The sequence below is a fragment of the Malus domestica genome, chromosome 16, assembly GCF_042453785.1.
Source record: "Malus domestica chromosome 16, GDT2T_hap1".
In the NCBI taxonomy this organism is placed as follows: Eukaryota; Viridiplantae; Streptophyta; class Magnoliopsida; order Rosales; family Rosaceae; genus Malus; species Malus domestica.
Window position 1 is genome coordinate 31,318,234 of NC_091676.1, and position 8,725 is coordinate 31,326,958.

Sequence of the window (8,725 nt, forward strand, 5' to 3'; positions counted from 1 at the left end):
CAGAAACAGTCACGTAGGCCTGCCGTGAAAGCTTTGAGGGCAGTCTTGTCATCTGCTTCAGCACAACGGGAATACTCATGGCTGAAGCGTCCAGCATATATACGTAATGACTCGTCTGGCTTCTGGTGAATAGTGTAAAAGTCATCCACATAGTGCAAGCGATCGGTTTGGAAAATGTGTTGAGAAACAAACAGTTTCCTCAATTTCTGAAATAAGTCTACTGATAGATATTTTACCAACTACAAAAGTAGGGATAAAATCATACAAAATACTTGCAAGAGAATATGGTTGTTGTAGTATAAACGGCTCAAGTAAGGTCGTTTTCCGCTGCGATTATTTAAAACAATTTATGAAAAACCAAAATTTTAATTAACTATTTAAAAACAAAGATGAGAAAAGAGTGATTTAACGATTTAAATTAAGAAAAACGAAATTAATTACAAAACGCTAATTAAAAATCTGCAATTTTTAGAGAAAGAAAAAGGAAACAATTTTTAGAATTCAAATGAGAAAATACTAGGGTTCTGCCGTCACCCTAACAATCCTATGTAGTTCTTCTACTTCCTTATGAATTACACATGCATATTTTGAAGGTTAGGCTTTCTAAAGTATGCCCTACTTGGAACCCCCAACATAGAGCATATATCTAATCATGCAACCCGTCCGTGGCGTCCAAATCGAATATGAACATGCAACACTCATTAAGTTTTGTGAAAACCTTTTGAAAAACCATATAACTCCTAAGACGTGTCGTCCATCCTAAATAGTTACACATGTTAACCACAAGAAGCCTTAGTCAATTTTAGAGACAACCCTCCACCAAAATTGCATCAAATTACTTTTCTAATTATCCTAATGATCGCGAATCACTAAGACAAATAGATAGTTTAGAGCACAGTGATCAACAATCCAAAACTTGCATGCATAAATTCATAAAAAAATTAAAAAGAAACTACATATTCTTGCTAAGGATCATGGCCTCACCCTAGCAATAGAAAATTAGCTACGCATATTCATAATTAAAATCAACATATTTATATTAATCTAGAAAAAGAATGGAAACACCTGAAAGTATAAGTGTTGAATTCTCTAAGTTTTTCCCAAAATCTTCTTCTCAAATCTTGCGTAGGTTCTTCGAGATAAACCCTAGGTCTGCCAAAAGGCTTATTTATACTACTCTAAATAAAATCCTCATAGTCAAAGGTCTTAGAACAAGACTAGGAAACTAAATAAATTGAAATAAAATAGGAAACATAATCCTAAATTAGCTTGGTAAATTCGCCTAGAAATCTGCACAGCCACGTTCTGGCCCCATATTAGCTCCAAAATTGGCCCAAAATAACCAGATTTAAAGCTTGGACTATTCTGAACACTTCTCCAGAAGGCCACGAACCCATCTGATGTCATCTTGGGCTCCAAAAACACAGTTTAATTCCAAAAACGTCACTTTTCAGCAACGCGCACTGCTCCTTCATTTAATCGCCAGAAAATAACCGCTTCGTAGGAAAATCCAAAATTTTGACACAAATAAGCCAAGAGACACACAAACGTCCTCCAATTTGAATTGCTCCAAAATTCATCCGTTTGATCATGTTTTGCTCCATAAGATGTCAAATATCCTATATTGAAAATATAAAGCAAAGTATCAAAATTCTACCAAAATAATTACCAAATTATACTAAGAATAGGGTAAAATATATAATATAATATTGACTCATCATCTATCATCTCAGGTGGAAGACAACAATACTAGTTTAGAGCTCCACCAGAGAGGGTAGAGGGGAAGAGAAGACATCGCTCTTTGTTGGTTTGCATCCGGTATGCCTTGGTGGACTCAAAAAGGTTAAGGTGTGCAATCGGGTCCTTCTTGGTAGTATAGAGTTGCAAGCCAAGCTTCTGCTTTATCTTTGCTTGGAGAGGGGTGTCTAGGATCCTCCTTGTAAGAGGGCCAGGCCTAGGTTGGTTCCAATCAGGTATCTCAGCTTGTCGTTCGGCCTTCAACTTGTTTACTTCCTTAAGAAGTTGTAGGACAAGAGGGTCCTGAGTGGAGTCATGTACCACTAGAGCTTTCTTTCATAAATCTGTTGGAAATATGCCCTGAAAGTCAATCTTTGGAAGAAACCTTTCAGGACAAATGAATGGATGTATAGATGATTCTTATACATCAAATGGCAAAGATACTAATTAGGACTATCTCAATAAACGATATATGTCCTAAATAGTGAATCCATGGACAATGGATTGATTGAAGAAGTAATCTAATGATGTTAGACTACAGAGACCTTCTTCACATAACCATAATGTCCAAAAAGGTTCCTGGTCATTGGATTGTCGGAGGGATATTAATAATGCTTAGACCGGTACATACTGTGTCTGCTTCAAATGGAAGGATGGAAAGTCTCATCCCATTCGTGTGGTGACACTAAGACAAGTATGTAGGTGCTCATTAAGGGAATGAGTTCACTGAACACAATCGAACGAGAGTACTTGCATGGAGGTCTACTTACATGTCAAGCAAGTAACTCTAATGGTTGGAATAATGTAAGTAGTCCTTTGACCTGAGGCATCGTCGTTGTCTTGTGGCTAAGTACTTAATCTTTGATTATGTCAAAGTCACCCCATTCGCAGGTGTCCACGGCATAATTGGGGTTAAGCCACTTAGTCATGAAGGCAAGTGAATGCGCAACAAGGAATCTCTAATCCTCGATAAGAGAGGAAGAATACTCTAAGATATGATTCGGGAATCTTCGGCCGAAGTATCGAGCGTAATAAAGGAAAGCGTTCCTATACGACTCAATTGAATCATATAAGAAGGAATAATCACATTAGGGGTTTGACATAATATATCCATACCCTAGTAATGTGATTGAGAGTATTGTTTTAGAGAAGGATCGAATTACATTGTAATTCCAACTGAATAGGTTCTCCAAACAACTTCTACATTAGCTTGGGTAGCTATGATATATGGTTAGATGTCACTCATAGCTTGTGAGTTCTTCTAGATGATTAAATGTAGTCATCAAAGAAGAAGGTGAATTAAAAGGAAGTTTTAATTCACTAAGTGATTGAATTAAATATAATCAATTGGATTGATGTCAATCACCTCACTACCTTGCTAATTAGAACCTAAAATGATTGTACACCGATACACTCTTGTGGTGAGTAATTAATGGATGATGGAAATAATTAATTGGATTAATTAAGTGTTGTGATTAATTTAGAAAGTCTAAAGAAATCATAAAAGCGATAAAAGATCGTTTTGGGTTTAAAGAAATGTTCGGGTTTAATTGGGCCCATTGGGCCTAAACCCATTGGGCTTTTATTCAAGCATTGGATGACTAGAAATAAATAAAAGCCCAAAGCCCAAACCAACACAAAGGGGCCGGCCATTTAAAGTGGAGAGGGAGAGATATTAAGTCAAGTTGTTGACTAGGTTTCTTTTTGTCTATATAAGGAACTTTATAGAGATTTATTCCTTAGGGTTTTTGTGTGTTTAAAACAACAAAGAGGCAAAAGAAATATCTCTCTAAAACTACACAAAGGCCGGCCACCTTAAGGGTGATTTAGCTAATCCTTTTTCACTCTTTTGGTTATTCCTCCATCCATCTCACTACACTAGTGGGTGTGGATCTTTAGAGGTCTTCTCCTTTGGAGACTAAAGGAGAACCTAGGAGCACTCTTACCAACAAAGTGGAGGAGGCAAGGAGGGAGGCTAGGCTCAAGGAATTCAAGGAGCAAAGGGCTTGGAGGTGGTCCATCCTTGGTCTAAAATCTAGATCAAGAGGTATAGATCTATTCCTTCACTTTGTTCTTAACTTAAATGTTTTAGATGCATTATATATAAACCTATGAACCTTGAAGGGGATTTGCATGACTATAGCTTTGATATTATTTGATAACATGCTTCCATTGCTTATGTATATTAATTTTGAATTGTATATGCATGCTAGTCATTTCGAAATCCCATATTAATCTCTTAGATTTCCCTTCAAAATCTCCATCTCCTCTTGGAAGTATGAAGGTTTGATCAAGAGCATGTAATTTTTCCGTAGACTTGCCGTACTGACTTCCAAGGTATGTCTGTCGGAACATCTCTGAGTCCCCTATACCTTCGTGTTTCTCTAAGACTTGTTGCCCCTTCCCCAAATTGGTAGCCGACTTGGGACATGGGAGGTGACCGAGTCTTTCGGAGACCCTTGGGTCATTGATCTTCAAGCTTACATGAATGAGATTGTCTCGACGTTGCTTTAGGAAATCTCGACAGTCGAGACGGCTTTCGATCCTTCCACTCCTTCTGTAAGGATGTGTCTTCCTCCACTTCTCCTGCTTTAGGTCAAAGCAGCTGGGTTGAGAGAAGTCTCATGTAGATAAATGTTTTGATGATTAGCTCGCTCCTCATCAGGGATACCTATGTCGAAGAAAGGTGACCCTTCGTGTTGGGGGCACCCAGATAATGGTTGATGTCCACAGGGGTAACGAGCTCACGTGTTTGAGTACGCCTAATTTCGTGGAGCGTCTCAAAGAGCTTCTCATACTGCTCCTGGAGGACCTCATTCTTCATTGCTATCCTGTTGTTCTGAGCTTCTAGCTCATCGACTTTAGCTTGAAGAGCAACCCTCTTTCTTTCCTTCTTTCGTTGCCTCGCACCAAGTGCAAGAGGAGTGTCATTCTGCATGTTGTGGCTTCCTTCGCTCCCCATGTTGATGAGGGATGCCTGGTAAAAAAAAAGTGTACAAATTCTAGCTTAACAAAGCTGAAGAGAATGGGAATAAGTGCCGTTCCCACAAACTGCGCCAAATGTTGATGCACAAAATCAGTGAGGACTTTGGTACAACAGAAAGTGTTAAATTTGTGACCTTCGCTAGATTGCTCCGGTCACTAGTGTGGATAAGTATGTAAATGGATAGGGACAGGGAAGCAAACACAAGATGTGCCTGGTTTACCTAGATTGGCTACATCCACGGAGTAGAGCAGTTCTCATTAATTGTGAAGGGTTTACACAAGTACATAGGTTCAAGCTCTCCTTTAGTGAGTACTAGTGAATGATTTAGTACCAATAACAATAGGAAATATTGTGAGAGAATGATCTCTATTTATAGAAGAGAGTTTCTAGTTTCATTCTGACATTGACACGTGTCGTGTTGTGATTGGCTTCTGATGTTGACACGTATTGCACTATGATTGGCTTCTGATGTAGACACATGTCGCTCTGTGATTGGCCCCTTGGTTTGAGCAAAACTTTTCTGGGTCCTTGACGGTATAACGTTGACCGGTGCTCAGTAGTTTCAGGATTGATCAAGTATGGTACAAACAAGATCAAAGATTATGTTATTAACATGTTGCCTAAGTATTTTGGTGATGAGAATCAAGATGCTAGTGAACATGTAGATAACTTTCTGGATATTTATGGGACACAGAATATTAAAAGTGTCTTTGATGAGTTCATTCGCCTAAAGCTTGTCCCTTTTTCTCGCACGGGTGATGCTAAAACCTGGTTCAAAACTCTACCAGCGAGATCAATCACCTTTTGGGCTCAACTTTCTAGTAAGTTCATTCAAAAGTTTTACACTCAGTCTAGAACTCAAAGGTTGAGGGATCACATATTTCACTTTAGGCAGAATAAGGGAGAACCACTTTTTCAAGCATGGAAGAGATTTAAAGCTTTGATAATTAGTTGTCCACACCATCAGTTTTTACCATGGCAACTAATTTTATACGTATACCAACACTTGAGTGATGAATGTCGACATAGATTGGATGCTGCAGCTGATGGTAATAAATTGGGTAAAGAACCAGAGCAGGTTACTACTATCAGTGAGAATGTTGTTGCATATTCATCTTAATGGGATAGTAGAGAGTTAACTTGGAATTCTGCATATGAAGTAAGTTCATCTAATGAGGTGGCTGCATTATCAAGGAAATTAGATGCTGTGGTGCATATGTTTTCAAAGAATACAGAACCACGTGGGATTTTTGCTGATCATACCCATCCTACTCATCTTTGTCCTCAAAGTGGTACTTGTCCAAAAGTTGAAGCAGCTAATCAAGTCAACAAGTTTAACCGTCAAAGAAATGACCCATTCTTAAATACTTATAATCCAGGGTGGAGATATCATCCTAATTTAGCTTGGAAGAATAATTTTCACCAAGGATCCAAGCCATGGCAACAAGGAGCATCCCTTGTAGAAACCAAGATACCTTATTGGGAAGAAACTTTCGCTCAGATGGTTCAAACTAATACGCAATATCAACAAACCACCTCTCAAGTTTTACAAACACTCCAACAAGGATAGCAGGCTTTCCAACAAGGGTTGCAAGTAAATAGTCAAGCCATTAGCAAATTGGAAGCACAAGTCGGTCAAATCATTGCTGCAATGAGTGAAAGAGAACCGGGGTGTTTCCTAAGTCAACCCGAAGCTAATCCAAGAGGCAAGGAGCAAGTTAATGCCATTAGAACATTGAGGAATGGTAAACTTTATAATAGAAGGGAAGAAATCGCAGAACCAAAGGACCAAGAAGAGAATGACAAAGAAGCAGTTCCACTAACTTCTTCACCACTTGCTGATCCTACTTCTGCTCCAAAGTTGAAGAATTATGATGCTCCTATGCCTTTCCTACCATGATTTTAGAGGCAGAGAAAGGACAAGCATATGTTAGATATATTGGAGCAATTTAAGAAGGTTCAAATCAACATTCCATTACTTGATGCTATAGCGCAAATTCCATCGTACACAAAATTTTTGAAGGGTCTCTGCACAAACAAGAGGAAATTTACAGACCATGAGAAGATTGGGCTTACAAATTGTTGTAGCGAGGTTTTGATCACGAAGATGTCGCCAAAATTATAGGATCCAGGGAGTTTTACTATACCGTGTGTTATTGGTGATTTTTAATTTAATAAAGCTTTCTTAGACCTTGGTTCCAGTGTTAAACTCATGCCATTTTCTATTTATGAACATCTAGGTATTGGAGAACTACGAAGAACATCCATCTCTTTGATATTGGCTGATCAATCAATGACTTATCCCAAGGGCCTTGTTGAGGACGTTTTGATCAAAGTAGACAAATTCATCTTGCCAGCAGATTTCCTTGTGCTTGATATGAAGGAAAACCAAAACATTCCTATTTTACTTAGTCATCATTTCCTTGCAACCGCTAGAGCTTTAATTGATGTCAAAGTAGGCACACTCAAGCTGCAAGTTCAAGGAAAATCCATAGAATTCAAGATGTTTAAAGCACTTAAGTTACAAGCAAACTTAGAAGAGTGTAGCAGCTTTGAGCTTATTGCTCCCATTGTCAATGCCAACTTTTTGGAGAATGTCTCTATAGATTTGTTGAAGACATGCATTGAATATCCAGATTTAAATATGAAAAGAGAGGCAACCATAAATGTAATTGCAGCTCTAAACTCATCCCTTATTCATGCATCAAAATGGTAGCAAGCATGGGAGCCTCTAGGACCAGCAGTGCCTCATATATTACCATCCATTGAGTAAGCTCCTGCATTGGAACTTAAGTTATTGCCTGAGCACTTAAAGTATGCTTTTCTTGGTGAATCCAAGATTGCTCTCAGTGATCATTGCAGCTGACCTAATAATTACGAAAAAGAGTAGTTGTTAAATGTGTTAAAAGAGTATAAAACGGTTTTGGGATGGACTATTGCGGATATCAAAGGCATAAGCCCAAACATGTGTATGCATCCAATATTTTTGGAAGAGAAATCCAAGCCAACCATAGAAGCACAGTGAAGATTAAATCCTAACATGAAGGAGGTCGTGCGTAAAGAAATTTTGAAGCTCTTAGATGTTGGTGTGATCTACCCGATTTCCGATAGCAAGTGGGTTAGTCTGATTCAAGTACTTCCAAAGAAAAGCAGAATCACCATGGTTAAGAATGAAGACAATGAATTGGTACCAACAAGGCAGACAACTGGGTGGATAGTGTGCACTGGTTATCGCAAACTGAACTCTTCTATTTGTGAATATCACTTTCTTTCAACTTTAATTGATCAAATGCTTGAAAGGTTAGCAGGTCACTCACATTATTGTTTTCTTGATGGTTACTTAGGTTATACTCAAATTGCAATTGCTCTAGATGACCAAGAGAAGACAACTTTCACATGCTCCTATGGAACTTTTGCATATAACGTATGCCATTCGGTTTATGCAATGCTCCAACCACATTCCAACGGTGCATGATAAGCATTTTTTCAGATATGGTTGAAAGAATTATTGAAATCTTTATGGATGATTTCTCTATTTATGGTTCTTCTTTTGATCATTGTTTGGCAAATTTGAAATTGGTGTTGGAAAGATGTAAGGAAACTAACCTTGTTTTGAATTGGGAGAAATGTCAATTTATGGTTAAATAGGGAATTATGTTAGACCACTTAATATCGAGCAAGGGAATTAAAGTTGACAAGGCAAAGATCGACTTGATAGCTAAATTGCCGCTCCCTACATCTGTGAAGAGAGTGAGGTCTTTCCTTAGACATGCCGAATTTTATCGATACTTCATCAAAGACTTTTCCAAGATTAGTCATCCATTGTGCAATCTCCTTGGCAAAGATACTCCATTTGAGTTTAATGCTGATTGTTTACTTGCTTTTAATTCTTTGAAACAACTTTTCACTTCTGTGCCTATTATCACAGCTCCGAATTGGAGCTTACCTTTTGAACTAATGTGTGATGCTAGTGATTACGCAGTGGGTGCTATTTTAGGACAA

The 8,725-nt window shown here is 38.2% G+C and overlaps 1 non-coding gene across 1 annotated transcript; it reads right to left on the reverse strand.

Moving 5' to 3' along the window:
* Nucleotides 1-5,585: 5,585 nt before the first annotated feature.
* LOC114823389 (small nucleolar RNA R71) lies at nucleotides 5,586-5,692 on the reverse strand. The gene has a single exon (XR_003771461.1). It is a non-coding gene; the product is annotated as a small nucleolar RNA R71 (small nucleolar RNA).
* Between the last annotated feature and the right edge of the window lie 3,033 nt (nucleotides 5,693-8,725).